At 42.0% G+C, this 25038-nt stretch overlaps 1 protein-coding gene across 9 annotated transcripts in view; it reads right to left on the minus strand.

The window, feature by feature from the left end:
• CSNK1G1 (casein kinase 1 gamma 1) overlaps window positions 1–25038 on the minus strand; it is a 266160-nt gene extending 241122 nt beyond the window's left edge. For 6 of the 9 annotated variants that reach the window (XR_006284098.1, XR_005227197.2, XM_037911576.2 and 3 more), the window contains exon 1: window positions 24894–25031. The gene's annotated coding sequence lies outside the window, so the exon portion shown is untranslated. Of the gene's footprint in view, window positions 1–24893 lie in introns of all 9 variants that reach the window. The other 3 variants (XM_043523202.1, XM_043523201.1, XM_037911573.1) reach the window with 1 other exon arrangement.

A 25038-nucleotide genomic window follows, 5' to 3' on the forward strand; every position in this document is an offset into this window, starting at 1 on the left:
TAAAATGTTAATAAACCAGTTATGAGAGTCAGTTCCAAGACTGTCTAAAGCCTGTTTGGCCTGCACCCATGCTGACCTAAACTGTGGTTAGTCTGAATTAATTTGAATCCTCAGTATACACTATTTAAAATCATTTGAAGTACCATTGTTTTAGCATTTAGTAAATGAATCCAAAAAGCAAGTTTTAACTAGTGGGAGCCCACTTGCCTTTTCTGCATAAACCCAAATAAATTGGTGCCATCAAGGATTTTCACTTTATTTCCCACCATGTTATAAGGATGGAGACTCAGATGGTGAAACATGTAGCATCATAAAACTATAGGATTAGAAGGGACTGCAAAGATCATCCAGTCTAACCCCTACCAAGATACAGCATTTGTGGTATCTAAGCCATCCAAGACAAGAGGCTACCCAGCCTCTTTTTGAAGACCTCCACTGGAGGAGATTCCATGACTTCCCTAAATTTGTTCCATTGTTTTACTGTTCTTACAGTTAGATGTTTTTCCTGAGATTTAATCTAAATCTGCTATCATGTAGTTTGAACCCATTGCCCCTTGTCCCGCCCTCTGTGGCAAGAGATCATTTTTCTGCATCTTTTTTATAGCGGTCTTCAACTACTTGAAAGTCTGCCATCATGTCCCCCCTTAATATCCTCTTTTCCAAACTAAACACACCCACTCCCTTAAGCCTTTGCTCATACGGTTTGCATTCCATCCCACCCCTTTGATTGTCTTTGAATATAGTGGTTATTTGAGAAGTGGATATTTGAGAAGAAGCAAGCTATGCTAAATTTGTCAGGTAGCAGGACAGGTTGATAACAGGTCCACAGCTGAGAAAATTTGTAACTGAACTTGTTCTCAAAAAACACTGGCCCATTTACAACAGGAAATACTAGAGGCAATATAGGAAACTCAAGCTACCCCCTAGGACTGATACATGCTCTTCTTAGCTGGTGAAAGAGCAAAGCATATGTGGGACCATTACTCTGAAAGTCTGTTTTGAGGAAGGACACCTACTAGCCACCCTAAAGCATGCAAATGTCCAGCCTGTATTTAAAACACTGCTTGACAGAGCCAGACTTTGAAGCTACCACATGGTGTCTAACTTCCCACTTCTAGGAAAGTTATGCAAGATAATGAAGACAGAATAGACTACTCTGAATGAGGACTTCACTCATGGACAAGAGCCATAAAACATCCATATGTATGCTGCCAGATCTCTGCAGTATTCAGTACAATCATAGAACACTGTCCTGTCTTAGAGGAACACCGGGGACAATGCAGCTGTTAGAGATGCAGTAATTCTAGCAGTACAAAAGCATCAACCAGCTCTACATCCATGGCAAACACGGCCATTTTTCAGTCATCAATACTAAAGCTACATCAGCATCTGAATGAATAGCAGCTGATTGAGATACTTGAGAGCCTGTTACTACCTACTGTCACCACAAGAGAGGGAGACTGCCCTGTCAGCTTCACAGTCCTTTATCTTAGGATCTTTCTGGATTCCTCATTGCTAATGAATACTCCTCATCTCTCCCTCCTCAAGATACCTGTAGGTGGCAAGAACTTTTTGCAGCTGTACAAGGAGACTGTGCCCCTATTTGGACTTGTCCACAGTGATTTACTCATTTGTATCTTCAGGGTTGACTATTACAATGCATTATACCTTGAAATGAAACCCCTTACCTAAGAGGTTTAACTGGTTCAGAATACAGTGCCCTGTTTACGCGGTGGCCCAATAAGATTTTTCAAACATTCCACACTTTACACTGGCTCCCACGCTCACACTGAGTGAAGATTTCAATTCCTTTTCAAAGCCCTCAATACAATTGGCCCAGGATACCTCATAAAATGCGTCACATTTCATAGTTTCCCATAGCAATTACAGTTCTCTGGAACAATAAGAATGTCAAAGGTCATGTCAACAAGTGTCAAATATATTTATAAGGAACAGAACATCACGACTGTGGAACTCCTTGGATAAGTAAATAACAGAATGAAACAACAGCCACTTCAACTTCACTTAACTTAAATAACTCTCCTACACAAAAAGAAAAGGAGTACTTGTGGCACCTTAGAGACTAACATTTATTTGAGCATAAGCTTCCGTGAGCTACAGCTCATGGCTACTCTGAAACCTCTCCTACACAAGGAAGAGGAGGGATGGCTATCCTTACACACTTATGTGCTAGATGACTAAGGCACTGCACAGATACTGTAGTGATGGGTAGAATATAAACTGGTAGCTAGAACGTACTGACAAAACTATGATTAAAAATGACGCTCTGAACGTACCCAGTGCTTTTCATCCATAGAGCTCAGAACACTTTACAGATTAGGTTAACCAAAGCAGAGAAGTTCAGCTAAGCTTTAAAGATGACCCACAAAGGAAGAAAAAAGGTAGGCTTCTGCCCTTTTTGCTTCTTTATGTAACAAAGCCTGACATACAGCAGTAGTTAAACAGGCAACGTGTTAGCATAATCTTAGAATTCTGATTTACTGTTTAAATCAATGGCATCCCTTTCATCTGGTTTTCAGTCCAGGTCACCTTATCTCAGAATGAATGTAGCAGAAAGAATCCAAACATGAGTGAATAACAATCACAGGCACAGAAAAGCTTCCATGTGAAAAGAGATTAAGGTAGATGTCTCTGAGCAGAATAGAGCTACAAATAAAGACATACAAAATGAATGTCATAGAAAAGGCAGATCAACATTTTCTATTTACCCTCTTTCAGAACAAGGGTCCAATCAATGAAATGGAAAGGCAGCAAATTTAAAACTGCTAAAACATTTTTTTCCCCTGTGAAACTGTTTGCCACAGAACATCAAGGGAAAGGGTTTAGCAGAATTCAAAAAAGGACTGATATTTTTAATGTTAAAAAATATGAGTAGTGATAAGAAAAATTCTGAACATGCAGAATTTTTGAATATTCATAAACCCTTCTGTTTCAGACAACATCTAAATAATCAGGTTTAAGACTAGGCTTGCTTTGTGGGCAAATTATTCCATAACTGCCTTCCGCAAGTTTACCATACACCTTTCTCTGGACTAGCCATTGTCACAGACAGGATACTGGAGTGCAGGAGCACTGTTCTGATCTAGTATGGCATTCTTATGTTCCTTCTGGACCCCGATCTGAGCCTACTTCCAGAAAAGGGAGCCATGAGATAAGACACAAGAAGGCCCTGTTCACCCACCATAGCAGCACTCCAATATTTGGTGCCCTGCCACCACTTCCCCCGTCTCACACACAATCCCCCCTCATAGGGATAATGTCAGACAGACAGACATGCAGACCCTCTGATGAAGTAATTCAGCCTCCGATCAAGAGAATGGCACCCCCTATCGTTTCCCATCTACAGTTGGGCTAGCAGTGTCCCCAGGACACCCTAGTCCTAAGAGAAGTAGTTGCCATTCCTCTAATTCCAGTGACAGCGCTGGAGGTGTCCAACGGCATAATCAGGAACGCGTCATTGCTTATGTTTTCATTTGATTCACATTTGTGAAATTCTCAGAATATATAGAGAGACTAGAATTTTTTATTTTTTTAAACCATGAAACCCGAGACTGCGAGAGTTGGTTGCACTGATTCAGGAAAGATTCCTAACTCAAAGCAAGTTATTTTTCAAAACCTGCATCCTAGTAAGCAGGTGCTTAAAATTTAACTGGTTTATCTAGGTTATGCGGGAAGTGGTCAATAGACAAAGAGATACAGACAATTCTAACCAAGCAGTTTTAACAGGTTCCATCATCTTCCGACTCCAGATCTCTTCAAGTCTCTCTAGACTTCTCATGATGGTTTTGCATTCCAAAAGCCTGTGTTCGTTTGCAATTAGCTTAGTTCTGTTCAAAAATTTCTGTCAGTACAACCAACATAAGGAAGTTACCTTTACAATATTTCTTGCACAAGAAAAGAAACTGTGTGCAATACAGCAGACAATGTTATATACTGTTTAGCTTGTACTGTTCAAAGAGTCACATAAAGAGAGCCTGTTTAGCTGGCCAGGAGTATTGCTCTCTGCTTGGGTGTCTGGCCTGTTTAGGAACAAAAACATATAGTCAAGGTCTTCCCTTAAGAGACTTGTAAAATGCGATCTTTGTCTCATATGAGATGGCATGTCACAAGGTAGTGTTCCCTTGTCCAGATTTCTTTTTCCAAACTTGGACAACACATGTACGTTTCACAATCTCGTCTTCCATCTAGGCCAAGGAATTTTGGTATCCAAGTTTCCAATGCTGAACATTTGAAATGGAGCTTTCTACAGCCACTTATAGGCTTTTAAGAGACAAGGTTGTACAATTGCTTCAATATACCATAAATACTATGCTAACAGCCTTCAAATAGGTAAGGAAGTGAAGACATCCTCAAACCTTCATGCCAAGTCAATGTAATGTTTTTACCTGAGCTTCCTTAGAAATAGAAACAGACTTCTAACTTGCTCTTTAACAAGTATGTGCCCATCCTCTCACCCACACTCATACCAATACCCAAAATGCTATAACTCAATGTCTTGATATCAGTACTGCAGCCAAGCCCTTCATAATCCAGGCCTTAAGTACTTAAATGATAGGCCTTTCACCCATGTATTGGATCAGTCAGCCAGGGTAAATCTAATTCTTGATCCAAGTGCAAGACTTCCTTGGTCAAAGATCCTCTGCCATGGAACTTTTCCAAAAAGGAGTCCATACATGATCCTTTTATGGAAGGATACAAGTTCCATGTGTTATGACAAATTTACCCTGATTTTTTTTGCTCATCTCTGCACCACCATCCATGCTCCTCATCGTTCTCTCATTTCAGGTATTAGTAGAGCCCTGAAAATCTGCAGATATCCACAGACCATGTTTGTGAATCAGATGTGGATAAAAATTTTGTATCCACACAGGGCTCTAGACGTTAGCTCTCCCCTTCCTCCCTAAAACACACCAAAAATATGGACCAGATCCTTTTCAGCTAGTGGGGTGTTGACTGAAAGACTCTCTCATTTGCCCTTGTGACAGATCCTTTGGTTCTGGATGTCTGTTTAAACTTGGTTTTTTTCATTTTACTTTTAAAGGTTCTGTTTTAATGTTTATTGTATGGCGCTTAGAACTCTGACTGGTCCCTCAGATCTTAAGTAAACAAACTCCTTCAGGAACAAATTTGAGTCTCTCTTTGCCGACAGGATATTGTTGGCAGCTTACAGGGAGAACTGTTAATCAAGAAAAAAAATACAGTCAAAGCAACCCAATGAGCGTTAGAGCAACACAGCAGGATATTTGAATATCTAGCTACACTGAAGAGAAACTGACTGCCAGATTACTTCAGTTCCCCTTCCCCAGTGACACTTGTCAAAACTCCCTAGCATCTTGTGTTCATTTCAGATTGCTTGTGATGGAAAGGAAAGAACAGAGAGCAAACAAAAATATAAAATTTTGCAAGTCACATACCTCGGCCTTTTGAATAATTGCACAGGCAATTAGCCCAGATCAGTTAGATTGCAGTAGCAGGTAATCGATGTAGGTAGGCACACACACTAGCCTGTTCCATTATGAACTCCTGGATTTATAATTTGAAAATCAAAAATTCTAACCTGCAACTTCCTAAATGTGGGGTCAGGAAGGAAATTTTTTGTATTAGTTTCTGCTGCCTATAAAAAGGAAGTTCGAGATGCTTTGATTTCTAGTAAAAAAATAGTTTTTGCAGGCACTTACATTTTTAAGCTAAAGACAAATAGCAATCCAGTGTTACTCAGCTCTGATGTGAGCATTTGCAGAACCACTTCTAGCTGATTTTTAACATCAATATCAAAGTTCAGAATTTTCCAAGCAACACAGATTGAGCCATTAAGATATGTTCATGCCCACAGCTTTCTGCAACCCACCGACAGCAGTTGGGAGCTTAGAAAACAAATAGGGCTTGTCTACACCACAGATGTTAGTGGCACAGCTACAGTGCTGCAGCTGTACTAGTGTAGCACCACAGTGAAGACACTTGCTACAGCAATGTCGGGAGGGTTAAACTGAATGATTTCAGCACTCACCTGGGATATGGGAGACCTGGGTTCAATTCCCTCCTCTGCCTGAGGAAAAGAAGGGCTTCTCAAGAGAGTGTGCTCTAACTACTAAGCTATAGGATGTTCTGATCTGGGGCTCCCTCAGTCTCTACTGGGGAAGCTGTTCCACTACGGATAAATAATGAAAAAAAGTCACTAGAGCAGAGGGACTGGACCCTGGGTTTCCTACCTCCCAGCTGGGTGCCCTTTTCCCCTAGGCCACAGAGTCACGCTCTGGACCTATGCCTAATTAAATTATCCACAGTTGAATAGTGTCAACAGGAGAGACTGACAGAGCCCCACAATAAAAATCACACTGTTCATTAGATGAAGAGGATTGGAGAGCTCCTTCCTTTAATGCTTTGTGTGTGGCACCTAGAGGGGTCTGAACATGAGAGACCGCTTTCTTATACCTCCCTTGTTCCTCCTCAGAAATAGAGACATTTCAGATTGAAACAACAAGAAGTCCGGTGGCAACTTAAGGTGCCACTGGACTCCTTGTTGTTTTTGTGGATACAGACTGACACTCCCCCTAGAAAGGGAGGACCTTGTGGTTTCTCAGGGTGAGCATGCTGCTTGTAGGATTGGAGGGTTGGGCTGGAGTGGGTCCAGGAAGGGATTTCCCAGGGTCCCATGCTTTACTCAAGGGAGATTCTTGGACTTAGGCTGATTCCATGCCACAGGCACCAGGCTCCACCCTTGGAGGTCCAAAGGAAGGAAGTCCAAAGGAAGTCTTTGGTCCCCTTACTGCACTGGTAGACAGAGCTCGCAAAATGTAGACAAAAATGCAAAATCAGAGCTCAAGTTCTCATAGTAAAAAAGAAATAGAAAGACAAATACAGCTTGGAGTTCTCCAATGGGGAACCTTTCAGGGGCAGCATAACAAAACTTAGCATTGGAGTTGGCTCTCAAGGTGCTGCATCTCAGTATCCAGGACAGCTCCGTGACCAAGAGGGATACATCCTCCTTCAGCTAGCTTCAGAACATTAAGCACATCATCTTGCTTTAGGAAACACTACTACTGACACTATCAGTTCATGGTTTTGCTGTTGTCTCCATCACAGGCAATATGTAGGATGGCATTCCCAGTCAGGGAAGATATTCTAGCAACTCCAGTCTCACCACCAAATGTGATGTTATTGAATGGACAGCTGTAAGAGTGAAGGACCTGACTCTTAACAGCGTCTATAAGTCTTCATCTGCCAACTGGCCAACTCCAGTCCTATCCACCTCCTCAGGACCTTCAGTCTATTGTGGCAATTTTAATTCACACCATTCCCACTGGGGATACGATGAGGATAATCTGGATGGAGTAAGGCTAGAGAGCCGGGTGTCAACAGTCGACCTGTAACTTCAACATGTTCCTAAGTAGCCACCCGCTTTCCATAGGAGAAGAACCTGAGGTCCATCTTCTGCTGACCTTGTGTCTTTTTTTGTTTTCAATTAAAACAGCTGGAAAACTACCTTCAGTGGGTCAGTGTAAATTCCAACTACAAGCAGCCTCCAAAAACATAGAATTTGTTTCCAACTCGTGGATAATGACTCAGAGCCAGATATTTGGAACTACATAGGTGCCATCTACCAAGCTTTCTGGGATGAAGTCCTTGCCAGTGCTAAGAAATCTATACATCAGATTGTCAACAATTCATTCCTGGGTGGTCTTTTCATGCAACCAGACTACATCGGGAATTTAAGTCCGCCAAGAACAACCAGGTGGTTTGACAAAAAGATCTTTTTCACCTTCTAGCTCAAACCAGGCAGGCAATGGCCAAAGGCTGAGTTAATTGGTGGTTGCTGCAGCAAAGGTAGTACCATTGACTCTGGCCATCGGGCCACACTGCCCTGCCGCAAAGGGTACTCCCATTGACTCAGGCCATACTGTCCAGCACCAAAGGGCAGCTGCATTTTCTCCGACCATTGGGCCACGCTGCCCTAGGAGCCAGGGCTGTTGTGGCAACTTGGGAGACTAGGCCACTTGGCCACCCAAGCTCTATTTTAATTCCCCCACAACCCAACCTGCCTGATGGAGGGTACCTACCCTGCGATGGGGATGCATCAAGGAAGACTACACCAGGCTGGAGACAGACACTTAAAGAAATAGAGGCTCAGGTGATCTTCAGTGGGATTCTAACTAGAGGACAGCGAAAGTGAGACAAGATTATGATGATCAACAGATGGCTCAGGCAATGGAATTCAGCGGAGATGCTTATGTAATCTCCATGCCTGATTCTAATACTGAGTTAAAGGAAAACTAACTAAAACAAGCTCTAGCAATGGAGAACAACAACAATAGAGGGAAGGAGAATGGACAATAAGAGGAAAGATAGCGCCAATATCACTGACAACAACAGTGGCAGTAAAATGACTACCTAATCAGGGGAAGAATCTGGGTGAAGCCAAGCAGAATCAACTACAATGTCTATGCACCAATGCAAGAAGCCTGGGTAACAAATGGAGGAACTTGAACTACTGGTGCAGGAAGTAAAACCAGATATTACAGGGATAATGGAAACACAATACAACAGTAATCAGCACTGGAATACAGATATTGAAGGGTATGTGCTGTTCAGGAAAGACAAAGGTAAAGGTGGTGGGGTACCACTGTATATGAATGGCAAGATAGACTGACTACAGAATTTAGAAGTAACGGAATCAATAAAACAAAAGCTGTTCAAAATCACTTTGGGGAAGAAAGGTAAGAAAGTCTCCACTACAATAGTGCTTGGGGTCTGTTTACAGACCCCCATGATCCAATTTGGATATGGACAGAGACCTAACATTTTTAAATGAAATACATATTACCAGGAATTGTGTGATTAGTTTCTCAGATATAGAATGGAGGACAAATGCTAGTAATAAAGTTAGGGCCCAGATATTCCTGGTTGTGATAGTCAGATTTCTTAACCAAACAGTTAATGAACCAACAAGATGTGATGCCATTTTAGAGAGTTAGTACTGGTAAGTAGCAAGGGCCTCATACAAGAGCTAGTTGTAGGGGACAGCCTTGGTTTGAGTGATCATGAATTAACTGAGTTTAAACAAAATGGAAGGATAAATAAAAAGGTCTGAAGCTAGGGTCCTTGATTTCTAAAGGGCAACATTTAAAAAAATTAAGGGAATGAGATTGGAAAGTAGACTGAATTGAGGAACTCAAGGATCTGAATACGGAGGCAGCTTGGAATTAGTTTCTGCAACTTTGACTTAAAGTATCTGAAGCCTGCAGGTGGTGGTGGCGGGGGAGAGGATGGGCATGCGTGCAGGGGAAGAGAGAAATGCAGGGAAGGATTGCAGATCAAAATATCTCAGACAGGTTATTAAGAAAAATCAGAAAGCCTACAAAGGAACGGATGGTTCTACCTCTTGAAGGTCACAAAGTGTAAGGGAAAAGTGAAAACTGCCAAAAGACAAACAGCATCAGATCTTGGAAAAGAAATTAAAGCAATAAAAGGTTCTTTAGCCATATAAATAAAAAGAAAACAAGGAAAGAAGCGGGACTGCTAAGCACTGAGGATGGGATGGAGATTCAAGATAATCCAGGCATGGCCCAACACCTAAATGAATGCTTTGCCTCAGTTTTTAATAAGGGTAATGAAGAGCTTGGGGGCAGTGGCAGGGTGAGTAATGGGAACAAGGATATGGAAGTATAAATTACTACTTCCAAGGTGGAAGCCAAACACAAACATCTTAATGGGACCAAATCGGGAGGTCCAGATAATCTCCATCCAACAACATTAAGAACTGGGAAATGAAACTGCAAGCCAAATAGAAAAGATTTTTAATGACTCCACAAACTCAGGATCATACCCGATGTCTGGAGAATTCACACCATTTTTAAGAAAGAAAAATAAATGATCCAGGAAAATACAGGCCCATTAGTTGACCTTACTTGTCTTAGAACAAAGTTTGAAAGAGCGAATAACTGAAGACTGAGGTAAAATGTTAATTGGGATAAAATATAACATAGTTTTATGAAAGAGTTCGTGCCACACCAACCTGAACTCTTTGAGAAGGTAACTGATTTTCTAGGCAAAGAAAATGCAGAGATCTAATCTAGCTGCATTTCAGTAAAGCATTTTATAAATTCCTATGTGGGACAACATTAGTTAAAATTGGAAAAAGATGGGGATTAATACAAGAATTGAAAGGCGGGTAAAGGACTGGTTAAGGGGAAACTACAACGAGTTATGCGGAAAGGTGAAGTGTCAGACTGAAGGGAGGTTATAGTGTAGTTCAAGGACTGGTCTTGGGACGAATTTTACTTAAGATTTTCATTAAATGACCTTGGCACAAAAATTGGAAGTATGCTAATAAAAATCTGCAGATGACAAATTTGGAAGTACTGACAATATAGTGGACTGGAAGGTCATAGATTTGGATGACCTTGAAAACTGGAGTAATAAAAATGGGAAGAAATTTAATAGTGCAGTCATGCATTTAGGGACTAATAACAAGAGTTTTTGCTATAATTTGGGGAATATATCAGTTGAAAACTACAGAGGAGGAAAAAGAACTGGGTGTATTGGTTGATCACAGGATGGTTTTGAGCCATACATGTGATGCAGCCCTATAAAAGACCAACGCAGTCATAGGATACATCAGGCAAGCTATTTCCAGTAGAGACAGGGAAGCATTAGTACCATTATACAAAGCACTGGTGAAACCTCATCTGAAATACCATGTGCAACTCTGGTCTCCCATATTTGAGGAGGATTAAATTCAAACCGGAACAGGTGCAGAGAAGGGCTGCTAGGTTGATAAGAGGAATGGAGATCCTACCTTATATGAAAGGAGGCTTAAGGACCTTGGCTTGTTTAGCCTAACAAAATGAAGGGAGAATTGACTGATTTATAGAGTGCAGAGGCATAAACATGAAGCAGGGGCTGGGGAGCTGCTCTACAGCAAGTCATCACTGTGAGCATGGGAAGATGTCCTGGATTTTTGATATAGTGCTTCAACGTACACTTCCTCCACTTGCGGTGGGGGGTGGAAGCTGCCACTTGGGCTGGACCCAGAGCCGCTGCCTATGCCAGGCATGGGGGATTTTGCTGCTGAGATGCTGTCACTACTTCCAGGGAAGGGGGCCTCAGGAAACCCTGCCCCAGCCTGACCACTTGAGATGGGCCTGAATCGCCACAGACCAGGCACAGATTTCTACACAGGACTCAACCAGGAAGGGAGATGCCACAGACAGTCTCTCAATTTTCTCTACCATGCTGCACTCCAAATGGTTGAGCAGGGGGCATGCCTGGCTGCATGTGATGGCTTACTCACACCAAAGTGGCAGGCACTTCAGTATAAGAGGCAAAATGAGACCTTGTACAGAAAGAACATGTGCTGTGTACTATGAATTGCCTGTTTCACTGAGAAACAGTGTCCCCTTTGTTCTCTAAAACGTATCTTTTAAAATACTATCCCCTCCCCTTTTTCTCCTCCTGCAGCAGGTGAAAATGTTTCAATGAGGCCCCTATCTACTCCGTCGCAGAGACTGGTCCAGATTAGAAGGTGGAAAAAATGAACTCGGGACGACATGTTTGCCAAGCTCATGCAGTCCTCCCACACTGACAGGGCCTAGTTGAATGTGTGCAGGAAAACAATTGAAGAGTCGTATAAAGTGTTACATGAATACGACGAGAGGAGGGACATGACCGATGAGAGCAGGCAGGATGCTATGGTCAAGCTCATGGGGGAGCAAACTGACATGCTCTGCTGTATGGTGGATCTAATGCGGGAAAGGCAGCAAGACCACAGACTGCCACAGCAGCCCCGAATAACTGCCCTCCCTCCTCCCCAAGTTCCATAGCCTCCTCACCCAGACGCCCAAGAACACGGGGGGAGGCTACGGGGACCCACACAGTCTACCCCAGAGGATTGCACAAGCAGCAGAAAGCTGGTATATCCTAAATTTTCATTTGGTTTCTGGACTTGTCCTTCCCTCCTCCTCCATCCCCCTAATCCAATACCCCCCCATCCCCTGTCTAGCTTCTGATTTCTCTCAATGTTTTGTGCAACAAGTAATAAAGAACGGTTTTTAAACAATTGTGACTTTATTTCCTTTTATTTATTATATATATATGGGGCGGGTAACTTTAAGAGAAACAAACAACTCTCACACCGTACCCTGGCCAGTCATGAAATTGGCTTTCAAAGCTTCTCTGATGTGCAGCGCGCCCTGCTGCCCTCTTCTAATCGCCATGTTGTCTGGCTGTGTGAAACTGGCCTCCAGGCGAGTTGCCTCAACCTCCCACCCCGCCATAAACGTCTCCCCCTTACTCTCACAGATATTGTGGAGCACACAACAAGCAGCAATTACAACTGGAATATTGGTTGTGCCGAGATCTAACAGAGTCAGTAAATTGCACCAGCGCGCTTTCAAACATCCAAACGCACATTCTACCACCATTCTGCACTTGCTCAGCCGACAGTTGAACTGCTCCTTACTACTGTCCAGGGTGCCTGTGTACGGCTTCATGAGCCATGGCATTAAGGGGTAGGCTGGGTCCCCAAGGATAACTATAGGCATTTCAACATCCCCAACAGTAATTTTCTGGGTCTCGGAAGTAAGTTCCTTCCTGCAGCTGTTCAAACAGACCAGAGTTCCTGAAGAAGAGAGCATCATGCACCTTTCCCAGCCATCCCAAACTGATGTTGGTGAAACATCCCTTGTGATCCACCAGTGCTTGCAGCACCATGGAAAAGTACCCCTTGCGGTTTATGTACTGGCCGCCCCGATGGTCCGGTGCCAAGTTAGGGATATGCGTTCCGTCTATCGCCCCACTACAGTTAGGGAACCCCAGTGCATTAAAGCCATCCACAATGGTCTGCACATTTCCCAAAGTCACTACCCTTGATAGCAGCTTGTCTATGATTGCGTTGGCTACTTGCAGCACAGCAGCCCCCACAGTGGATTTCCCCACTCCAAACTGATTCCCGACTGACTGGTAGCTGTCGGGCATTGCAAACTTTCACAGGGCTATGGCCACTCGCTTCTCAACTGTGAGGGCTGCTCTCATTTTGGTGTCTTTGTGCTTCAGGGCAGAGGACAGCAAGTCACAAAGTTCCATGAAAGTGGCCCTACGCATATGAAAGTTTCTCAGCCACTGGGAAATCATCCCATACCTGCAACGCTATGCGGTCCCACCAGTCTGTGCTTACTTCCCGGGCCCAGAATTGGCATTCCAAGGCATGAACCTGGCCCAACAGCACCATGATCTCCCAACTGCCACATGCCGTGCCTTCTGTGTCCATGTCCTCATCAATATAGTAATCGCGCTGTCGGCACTTCCTCACCCAGTTTTGCAGGTACTGCACATACTGCTGGATAATGCACGAGGTATTTACAATGGTCAAAACTGCAGTGGAGATCTGATTGGGCTCCATGGCTATGGCGCCTGCACAGGTAATCCTGGAAAAAGGGAGCGAAACGTAGGAGAGCAGAGTGGCAGCCGAAGCTGTGCTGTTTGGTTCACGGTAGCCGAACAACAGCTGAAAATGGTTGTCTTCTGTGGCTTTCACGGAGGTGAGAGCCCAGGACAGACAATATGGAGAAGCTCGGAAGCGTGGCAATAACCAGAGAGCAGAGTTGGTGGCGGAAGCTGTGCTGCTCAGTTCACGATGGCTGAGCAGAGCTGAGCTGGAAAGGTGGATTAATAGTAGCAGGAGAGCAGCGGTGCACCTCTGCACAAAGCAGTATGGCATCTGCACACCAAAAAGGCGCGAAACAATTGTCCGCCGTAGTTTTGTGACGACACACCCAGAAACACCAGCAAGAATGTTTTTGCCCCATCATGCACTGGGAGCTTAACCCAGAATTCAAATGGGCAGCGGGGACTCCGGGATAGCTACCCACAGTGCACCGCTCCAACATTCGATGCTAGCCTTGGTACTGTGGACGCAATCCGCTGAATTCTGCGCTTTAGTGGCGACACAAGACCAACTGTATAAAACAGCTTCCAAAAATTCAAATAGAATAATTTCTAAATAATTTCGTACTATAGATGTACCCTCACAGACATAGGTGTGTGTGTCACCTCTCTGTCTAAATGAATTGAAGAGTTATCAAGGAACAGTTGAAACCAATCCAGATCAACAAGGGGGTCAGAGACACAATCAAGTTCTAGTGACTCACAGATTTGGCTGCCTTTCAGTAGGGGAGCTGAGAAAAGACCACTCCTCAAGATGCCAGGCCCCTCTGCCTGTTGCTTTCTGGAGTTAAGCTTGGAGCTTTCTCACCTGGGAACTGACTAACTAAGGAGGTCTCTCACTCTCACGCGCGCGCGCGCACACACACACACACGGAGAGGGACTGAAAATAGACTTTCACTACAGCGTGGCTGTGGCCTGACCAGACTGGACTATATATTAACCTTCATTCCTCTATTCTGACCTAAAAATCTTTCCGATTGTGTGCACCAGGTGACTAATAAATGATTAATCTGGTTTTGAAAAGGCTGCCTGTGCCGCTGTAAATACACACTGGGAACACTGTGCCCTGAAGGGGTACTGCACAAGACTCCTGCAGGAGTCTGGCCTGGCTGGATTTGCTGGAGGGAGTCAGAGAGACAGACAGACAGAGATCACTAGTGCCGAAGGCCCAGTCTGGGAGACCATAGGCCTGTCCCAACAGAACTGTGTGGGTCCTTGGGGCGCAGCCCACTAAAGGAGTCAATCCCAAGAGACTTGTTACAGGCTGGGCATAGCCAGACCCTGTGACTGCATGGCAGCTGGGTATTGCTGATAGTGGGCATTCTGACAAGTGGGCTACTCAAGTTAACTGCACACAAAGAGAGTGTCCCAAAAGAAACTGTTCTCTAGAAGATTCCACAACTCAAAGGAAGGAGTCAATCCCACAAGTAAGAATACACAAAGACTTGAACATTTATTTAAATGAACTATACACATTTATAACCTTAACTCCATTTTAAGGCAGTGTATGGGAATCCTCTACAGAGCTCAGTCTGTGGAATGTCAAGTTTAGAAGACCAGGTGGGATACAGCTACAACACTGCATATAAGTTTAGAAGAGGCAGTGATAAGATATTTAGTTTCTAGGTTAACAGAACCAGAACTTAGTACATCCTTTCATATGATTTTTTAAATTGGCTCTCCATCAAGCCTTGAATTAACAGTATGCATCTCAAATTAGTCTGCACTTTCAGTATGCAGTCATTTCACACCCCTTTTGGTTGTGTGAACAGTGACATATTTAAGTAGCATTTTATCATTTCCTGTGTTAAATGGTAGCATCCAAGTTTTCACTTTCATGAAGACAACACTTTAGTTGCTCTTCTATGCATTGCAATAATCTGTTATAATCAGACAGCAAGACTTTCTTTCATTAGGCCACATCAATAGTATATTGCACTGTACACCATAATTAAGGCTACCAGAAAGTTTCAGTTACAACCCACCATGTTCAGGTTTAGATACAAAAAAACTGTTTTCAACCTAGTTTTCCCACAATAAGTACTTCCCAAATGCAAACAGAAAACCTTTGATGATATTCAAGCATTTTACTCTGATAGCTCAGAAGAAAGAAGATTTAAAAGCTACACAAAATGAAGTACTTGAGGCACTCCTCCCATAGTAGAGGGGGCTATGTGAAGGGAGAGAGAATCATGTTTACATAACTTAAGTTATACTTCTAAGCTGGAGTTTCCCATGCTTGGTCTTGGAATAAAGCTACTTTAAAAATACACACACAGAGACGGATCCTGAACTTTGAAAGCTGGCATGTAAGAAAGACTTATTCTGAATACGTCCACAGTCAAATCTGAAAACTGATCAGATAGTAAGGTTAGAAGCCATTGACCCAAAAAAAAAAAAAAAAAAAATTATTCATGGGCATCCTTAGTGAGCATCTAACGTTTACAAGACAGTCCACTAACTAATCCCTTCAGCATAAAGAATATTCCTCTGACAGGCCCAAGAATGCTACTGGGACAGCCTCCATGAGAAAAATTATAAATCTTTGATCTAAGCATAATTCTCCTTCTCCCAGCAACAGTCAATGTTAGAGCATAGAAAACTGTAGATATGTAGAATGGTTACCACTTGGTTTTAGGATGTTCCCAAATGTTAGCGTGCTCTAACTCTTAAATTTATCTAAAGAGGTTTAGTTTCTACCTTTTTCCATTGCCAAGATCTAGCTCTCACAGTATAAACAGGTGCACTGTTGCCCTGCTATGTCTTTAAAAATGGAAAATTAACAGCAAGAACTACATTAAGGCAACATTATATGCTTGTCCAGATAAGAACTAGGAAATAAACACAATTTCTACAGGATTTACACATTGCACAGCTATATAATTTATGCTATACCTTTATATAAATTAAGGCACATTTTAAAGAAACACAGGAACCAAAAACATTTATGAACATCTTGGCAAAGGTAGTGTTGCTGCAGAACTTTAACCTTGACTTGAACTTGAAATACAGACAATATGAAAAAGCAATTAAAAAGCCATTTCAGGTACTATACCTGCCCCTGTGTTTCCCCCTCAATTTCCAGGTTTCACAAATCACACTCTTATTTTAAGGAGCTCCTCATCCATACTTGCTTTGCAAAACACCCACATAAGCAGGAAGAACAGAAAATGAATCTATCACGGAGTACTGTCAACAAGTACCAAGTAAACAAACTGGAAAAAAAAATTCCCCTCTAAATTTTTCAGCTGTACGCATCCTACCATGTTACAAAACAGACTATTAGTGAGAGTTTTCAAGCAGAAAGGCAATTCTTAGGTTTCAGAGTAGCTGTAGCTCATGAAAGCTTATGCTCAAATAAATTGGTTAGTCTCTAAGGTGCCACAAGTACTCCTTTTCTTTTTGCAAATTCTTAGGTTGCCAGTTTTCCCTTAAAATAAAAGATTCAGGAAATACAGAGGTTAAATGAGACTGCTACCTAGCACAAAACTAAGGTCTTTGCCTTGTATGTTGATAGTTCAGAGATAAAATCACGTCCCTGCTTTGTCAGAGGACATGATAATTTGTGAGAGGCATCGCTGTCTAGTGGACAGATCACAGGCCCGGGGACTCAGGAGACCAGGGTTCTATTGCCAGCTCTGCCCAGTAGCCTACTGTGTGACCTTGGACAAGTCACTTTCCATCTTACAGAAGGGGAAACTGAGGCACAGAGGGGTGTAATGATACTAACCTCTATAAAGTCTTTGAGAACCTACTTATGAAAAGCAAATTTAACTGAACTACCCCCAGTACATTGCACACATTCTGCACAGATGTTAAAGATAAAGCAGTTTCACCCGATGGCAAACCAATCTCTGGAAGATATTTGAAAAGCAAATTCATACTATACCTGAACATTAACGCCTCTGTTTTAAAAGATTTCCAGCAATGTTTTATCTAAAAAATTTTCTTTGAAGACAGGGCTCTTCATAGCTATAAAACTCTTTTTGACCTGGATTTCATATGAGCAAGCAGTAAAACTTCTGGATACACAGACTCCTCTTCTCACAATGAAGCTTGTATTTATTAGTCTTGTCCAACTATCATTCCAGTTAACCTTGTGTAGCTCCTACTGTACAATAATGCACTCTCTCTTCAATGAAGATTTTAATCAGTATAGTCGGATTTGTGACCCACAGGTGAACTCCACTAGTGAACAATGTTTACTTAATCTTTTTACTGAACCAGATATTGTTGCTCCTATAAGTGATAAAGATATGAATTTGACAAAAGCAAGCAATTTAAATCCATAAGCAGTCACTGTTACATGACAAATGTGGTTTTCTACACAAACATGAAGTGAGCAAATTGATATTAAACCAGATACATCTTAACTGTGTATAATGAATGGTATTAAAAGATGACACTATGTAAAATGGGCTACCATGAGGTTTCAAAGTATGTTTTTGCTGCAGCCTGAATTGATTAACCTGGTCTCAGCTCTCGGCCAAAACTGTAGGTTTGTAAACTAGAATAAAGCAATAGTTTTGTAGAAAGAATACTCTACAGCTTTCATAAAAGTCTCAGACAAGTGAATTTACATAATTACTGTATCAAGATTTACATAATACAGACAAGTTATTAGGAAGCATAAGGAACAGGACAGAAAATAGAAATATTTTAATGCCATTTATTAAATCAATGATGTGGCCTCATCTAGAATATTGAGTGCGGTACTGGGTCATCCCATCTCAAAAGAAATTACAGAATTAAAAAGGGTCAGAAAAGGGCAACATGAATTATCAGGAGCATGGAAAAACTCATATGAAGAGAAACTAGGGAGATATAATTTTATATCCTTTAAGGTAAAAAAATCACTGAGTGGTATAGCAAAGATGAGAGGGGGAGAGCAGAAGCTGCCCACTTACAACACAAGCAGCAAGGGGACAGTCAATGAAATTAAAAGATAGATTCAAAGCCAATAAAATGAAACTTTATCTGCACATCATAAACTGAGGAACTAATTTTAACTAAAATTGGATTACCCACACAATCCACAGTGATTCTATTAGGTTACAATCCAAAAGAGGTTACTGACTCAGGGAAGAACCAATTAATAACAGTTAACACTAGCACGTATGTGTCAGAGCTCATTTTCGTAAAAGGACTGATCTCCCAACCTTAGTGGCATTAAGAAATAAGGTATGGGGAAACAATTGCACTGGGAAAAGTGACAGATAACCACATATAGATAAAGCTACCATATTTGGAGATCGAACAAAATAAATATGCAAACATGAAGTTGAGGTCAATCAAACATAAATGGGTCTTTTAAAGGTGACCTACCAGGCAATAAGCAAAAGCAGAGCAACGCAAATGATTCCCATACAAAGACACATTTAGCAGATGACAGATTTCAGAGAAGCAGCCGTGTTAGTTTGTATCTGCAAAAAGAAAAGGAGTACTTGAGGCACCTTATAGACTAACAAATTTATTTGAGCATAAGCTTTCGTGAGCTACAGCTCACTTCATCGGATGCATTCAGTATTTTCCACTGAATGCATCCGATGAAGTGAGCTGTAGCTCATGAAAGCTTATGCTCAAATAAATGTTAGTCTGTAAAGTACTCCCTTTCATTTAGCAGATGGTTATCACTTACATTATTTGTAGAGGGAAAGCTTCAAGGAGGTCTGTCATAAATATAAAGGGAAGGGTAACCACCTTTCTGTACACAGTGCTATAAAATCCCTCCTCGCCAGAGGCAACATCCTGTTACCTGTAAGGGGTTAAGAAGCTCAGCTAACCTGGCTGGCACTTGACCCAAAGGACCAATAAGGGTACAAGATACTTTCAAATCTTGGGTGGGAGAATAGGCTTTTGTTTGTACTCTTTGTTTACATGTTAGTTCTCTCTTGAAACTGAAAGAGGCCAGACAAAAATCCATCTTCTTCAACCCATCCAAGTCTCCAATATTGCAACCAGTGTAGGTAAGCCAGGCAAGGCGAATTAATTTATTTTTTGTTTTATGTAAATTTTCCCTGTGTTAAGAGGGAGGTTTATTCCTGTTTTCTCTAACTTTAAGGTTTTGCCCAGAGGGGGATCCTCTGTGTTTTAAATCTAAATACCCTGTAGAGTATTTTCCATCCTGATTTTACAGAGGTGATTCTTTTACCTTTTCTTTAATTAAAGTTCTTCTTTTAAAAACCTAATTAATTTTTCATTGTTCTTAAGATCCAAGGGTTTAGGTCTGTGTTCACCTGTACAAATTGGTAAGGATTATTATCAAGCCTTCCCCAGGAAAGGGAGTGTAGGGCTTGGTGGGGTGGCAAGTGGTCTCTTTCCCTGTTCTTTGTTTAAAATGTTTGGTGGTGGCAGCATACTGTTCAAGGTCAAGGCAAAGTTTGTACCTTGGGAAAGTTTTTAATCTAAGCTGGTAAAAATAAGCTTAGGGGATCTTTCATGCGGGTCCCCACATCTGTACCCTAGAGTTCAGAGTGGGGAAGGAACCCTGACAAGGTCTAATAGACAGATATAATCATAAGGTAGCTTCTTCAGGAGAAGGTGGAATAACTATTTAAATCGGGACAGTGTGTGCTGCAGTCTATAGACTACACCTTCCAAACTGTATTCATGCCGTTTCTCTCTAGAGAAGAGAGAAGGCCTTCCTAATTCTTAGCAGGTTAAATAAGACTGAATTAGTAGGCAACTTATATAAAACAATTGTCATAGTTATGGATGAGATTTATTGTACTTGTGTGAAAATGTGAATTGGGTTAATGTTAATAAGATGAGCAAATATAATAATTTAAATTTACACTTAATTCATATCCTTATAACAATAGCAAAAAGTTTAATAAAATAAATTATGGAACTCACTACCACATGATGTCACAGTGGCCAAAAATTAAGTAAAATTCAAAAAGTGACTGGATAGTCTTGTTAGCAATATAAATGTCCACAGCTATAAAATGTACTAGCATTAACTGTTATAAAATGTAGTAATCCTAATGCTTCATGATTTAAGCCAATCTCTAACTACAGAAAATTAGGAGACGTAAAATGGAAGACTGGTTACTCCACATCTACAGGATCCCATATGACAATTCCTATGTTCCTATCATGATCAGATAACTGAATGAAAAGAATTAAAGAAACAATGAAGCTAATCACCACCTTTCAGCTGCAACTGTGAGTCCTTCCACAAAAAAAGGGAACAGTCCTGAATTACACTGTTTAGGAGGCCATACTTCATCTTTGACTGCTGCAGCTGAAATAACTTTGATAGCTCTTTAACCCACACATTTTTAGAAAAATAATTTTGCCCATTCTTTAAAAAACACTTTGGTGGGAGAGGTACAGCATGGCACATAGGCCATCTGAGACCTCCACAGGGCCAACATTTTTCCTGTTTCAGACTTGAACAGACTCTGGTATCATGTGGGATTCAATCTGTAAACCTTTCAATGATGGCACAGCAGTTTCTTTCTTAAAGTACATGGAGCCTGGTACTTCACACTGGATGGAAATCGGTTGATAAAACAGGTGTACATAATTTACAGAAGCATGTAAGCTCTCTGTTAAAAAGCATCTCTTCTACTACAAAAGTGAGGGACAGAGGAATCTATACTGGGGAATCTACATCAAGTCAGCAACAGACTTGTGTGTACATGCCAAATGACAGTTTACATCCAGCAGATGAATAAGTCACCAGCCTGACACAAAAATAAAGCCAGAATCTAGAACCCACTATTCGCTGAAGTTCAGAGAACAAGGTCAATATATTTACATTTCTTCATCAACTTTTTGCTAGAGATACAAGAATAGTCTTTTGACATCCATATAACATCTTTCATCTTGAAGGATTCAATGATTTACTGATTTAGTTTCACCAGTGGTAGAAACATTAGCAGTGCTGGCATACCCAAGGTTTCCATACAGCATTTCTAACACTGTTATTTAGACAAGTTCTGAGTGGGATTAGATGTCATGTTAACTCCAGCAATCAGAGGATACTTCTCCACACTAAACTAGCCACTGTTGCTAGCACCAGAGAAGCCACACTGTGTAAGTGGGACTGGAAAATGTTTGACAAAAAACTAGTGTGGATACAGCCATTAGCTATACATAGCTATTTTCCAAGCTTAGCTTTACAAGTTAGATTTCCAAGACTATTTTAATTCAACAGATAAAGAATTCTATTTTAAATTCAGTGTCCCTTGAATGGTATACAAGTTTAACCTCTTCCGTGGCTATTTTTCCTACACAAGGACTTTTCACTAATATTTCCCCTGTGAACCTTCAGTTCAGCTCTGACACAGGCAGGGCTCCAAATGGCCAAGGATGTTATAGATACACACCATTACTACCACCACCTGACCTGAAAGCATCAACATTGGAAATTTGTGCTAAGACTTCCTAGTATAGGCAAAGCTTTAGCTACTGATGCAACTAGTAAAAAGCAAGGTTTTCTCTATGGCTTTTGTTGGCTTACCACCCATAGAAAGTTAACTTACCTTAAGAAACACAAAGAATTTTTTGGCTATGTTATCATGCTTCTGTGGGAAAGGGCTCCTAACCTTTTATAATGGTTTCAGAATGTGTACATACAGTTTACTCTTTTCCTAAAATCATTAGCTGCATCCTTTACTTCAGCTTGGCAAATATCTTATCAATAATGTACTGAAAATATGGCAATTAAACAGAAGTAAATGCACAATGGGTGGATTCTGTTTGCTTGTGACTGAAAATCATGGTAAATATCTAATTTACCAAAGAGGAAGGGACAAATGTTGAAGGGGCTGTAGGAGTAAGGAAGACTGCACATGTAGTGATCACACACAATGATTAAGACATACTGTGATAAAAATCAAGTCTGAGATCCAGGCTATGACAAACAGTAATTTACAAATAGACTCTAAGGGAGTCTCTAAGGCAAGGCCACTCTTATGTGGTCTGAAGAGTGGGAAAGGTGGCAAATTTTACAAGCTGTTAATGTATGCTTAAAAGCATTTCATCCTATTGCTTCCTTATATTCAACTTTCTTAAACGAGACTCCCCTCTTCTAAGAGCTATGGAGCAAGTTCCCCTCAGATAAAAAAAGGTGGTCTGTCTCTCTCCAGGACAGCATTATTTGGTTTTCATTTTATCAATGTAATACATTTTAAATAAAGTCAAAATGCTACAGAAAAATTTAATACCAGAACAACCCAAAGCTTTGACACTGCATCAAAATGTACAACCGCATGAATATAATTTTGCCTGCCAGTAATTAGAAATATGCAGTGATGTTGTAGCCATGTTGGTCCCTGAAGAGCTTTGTGCAAGCTCAAAAGCTTGTCTTTCTCACCAACAAAAGGTGGTCTAATAAAATATACTCACACACCCTCTCTCTCTAGCATAATGACAGGTTTCAGAGTAACAGCCGTGTTAGTCTGTATTTGCAAAAAGAAAAGGAGTACTTGTGGCACCTTAGAGACTAACCAATTTATTTGAGCATAAGCTTTCGTGAGCTACAGCTGTAGCTCACGAAAGCTTATGCTCAAATAAATTGGTTAGTCTCTAAGGTGCCACAAGTACTCCTTTCCTATCTCTCTAGTAATTAGAATTGCACTTGATACAAACACTTTACTATCTCTTGGATTAAAATATACTACAATGAACTGATTTCCTATATTACATTCTAATAAGAGGTTAGAAATAAAGTTGTATTACTAAAGTGGGGGTAAATTTTAAGTCTATATTTGAATCAGAGTTAAGCTTTCAAACCAAGCACTCTTATCTCATTCACACAAGTATTAAGAATAGTTTTTACTCTTCTAATCTTAAGATATTAATTTTTTATTCAGATCCATGCTAAATCAACTAATACCATCTGATGCGCATGTCACTGTTTTTAACTGTAGCATCTTTTGCAATAATTTCAGGCGTTCCACTTGTATAGTGCCACATGCATCACACACACCTTAGTATTAAAATCATAAGATCAACATATCTAATACAAAACCCACCACATCATGTAAACTCCTCTTAGTGAGATGGTAAATCTCCAACAGGTAAAGATGCCTTTTGACAAACCTTTTAACTCAGGAGACTGTGGTCTTGTGGACAGAGCAGGTGGACTGGGTGTCAGGCGGCCAGGTTCTACTCCTGATTCTCATCTACTGTGTAACCTTGGGCAAATCACTGTTTTTCTTTCTGATCCCACCCTTTGTCATCTTGTCTATTTAGACCACAGGCTCTTCAGTGCAAAGACTGTCTTTGCATCTGTACACAGTATAATACAATGGGTCCCTAATTTAATTTGCAGCCTCTAAGTAAGTAATAAAGGATCACTGCAAATTATGTACTCAACTATCCAGGATTAAAGAAGGAACAAACAATCCATTGAAAAAGTCTGCAGGAGAGAGAATAGCTCAACTACCAAGAGAGTAACTTGTTTCCCAGTTCTGAATACTCATTAGTGGGGAACCATTTGGACTCCTAAGCCTGTTTATGAGGCTTCTTCAAAGAAGCCATCTTGCAGTTGAATTTATGTTAAAGTAATTTAACCTGTAGTAGCCTAAAAATGAAGGCTAATAACCCAGCGATTTTAAGATCTACTGACAACAGACTGCCAAGACTGGCCAAATGAAGCATACCCAGGATCTGCCAGCCACCACGGCTACATCAACATGGAACTTCTGAATATTCCCACGGTTGGTGAAGCTAGCGATGGTATGACACCTCATGAAAGCATCACACCATCATTTTTACAACTGTCATTTTTACAATGATCTGAGCAGATCTAGGCAGCCTGCTCCTGGTGCATTAGCTACCAATCATACACCAGTACTCCCACCTCATTGTTAGCCCAGGCACTACAGAGCAATGGGGGAAATTGTCCAGAAGCAGCTGTATCAACAAGGCTTACAAGAGACTTTGTCGTCTCCATGGTATAGGAAGCCCACATGCCTGCCCAACAAGGTAGAGCTCCAGACCTCCAGGTACACGCAGAGCCCCCCAGCTTCCCAACACGTCTGGCCCACGGAAATTTGGGAGCCCCAGGGTACGAGCAGCTTAAGGATGCGGAGGAGGAAGGTCAGGTACGTGTTACAAGGCAGCCCATAAAAGCCTGCTGCTCCTGCAGCCGTCCCCGAAGACAAATGGGCCCGATTAACCGGAGCTCGGGCGCACACGGTGGAAAGAGCCCCCCAGCCACAACGACGGGAAGTGCCACCCCGGGACCCCACCCGCATGGGGAAGGGCCCCCCTCCGCTCGCCCTGCCGAAGACCCGTACCCGACAGACCGGGGAGCGCCCGGCCGCCCCAAGGCCCTAGGAGCAGCCTGCAGCCGAGCCCGGCCCCACTGGGTGGATAGAGGGACGGACAAACAGCCAGACCCCCCGGAGCCACCGGTCCCCCTCGCCAGCCACAACCCCCCACTGAGGGTCCCGCCCCGCTACGCCTGGAGTACCTAGCGCCGGCAGCTCCTCCGCTCCTCCCCGGCCCGGCGGGCTGGGGCCCCGGGCGCTGCTCTCCCTGCGCCCCCGCCGGCGGCTCCGCCTTCGGCGCCCGGCCGCTTCCCCTTCGCTCTCACTAAGGGGAGGGGCCGAACCGGA

This window comes from Chelonia mydas, chromosome 10, assembly GCF_015237465.2.
Source record: "Chelonia mydas isolate rCheMyd1 chromosome 10, rCheMyd1.pri.v2, whole genome shotgun sequence".
Taxonomy (NCBI): Eukaryota; Metazoa; Chordata; order Testudines; family Cheloniidae; genus Chelonia; species Chelonia mydas.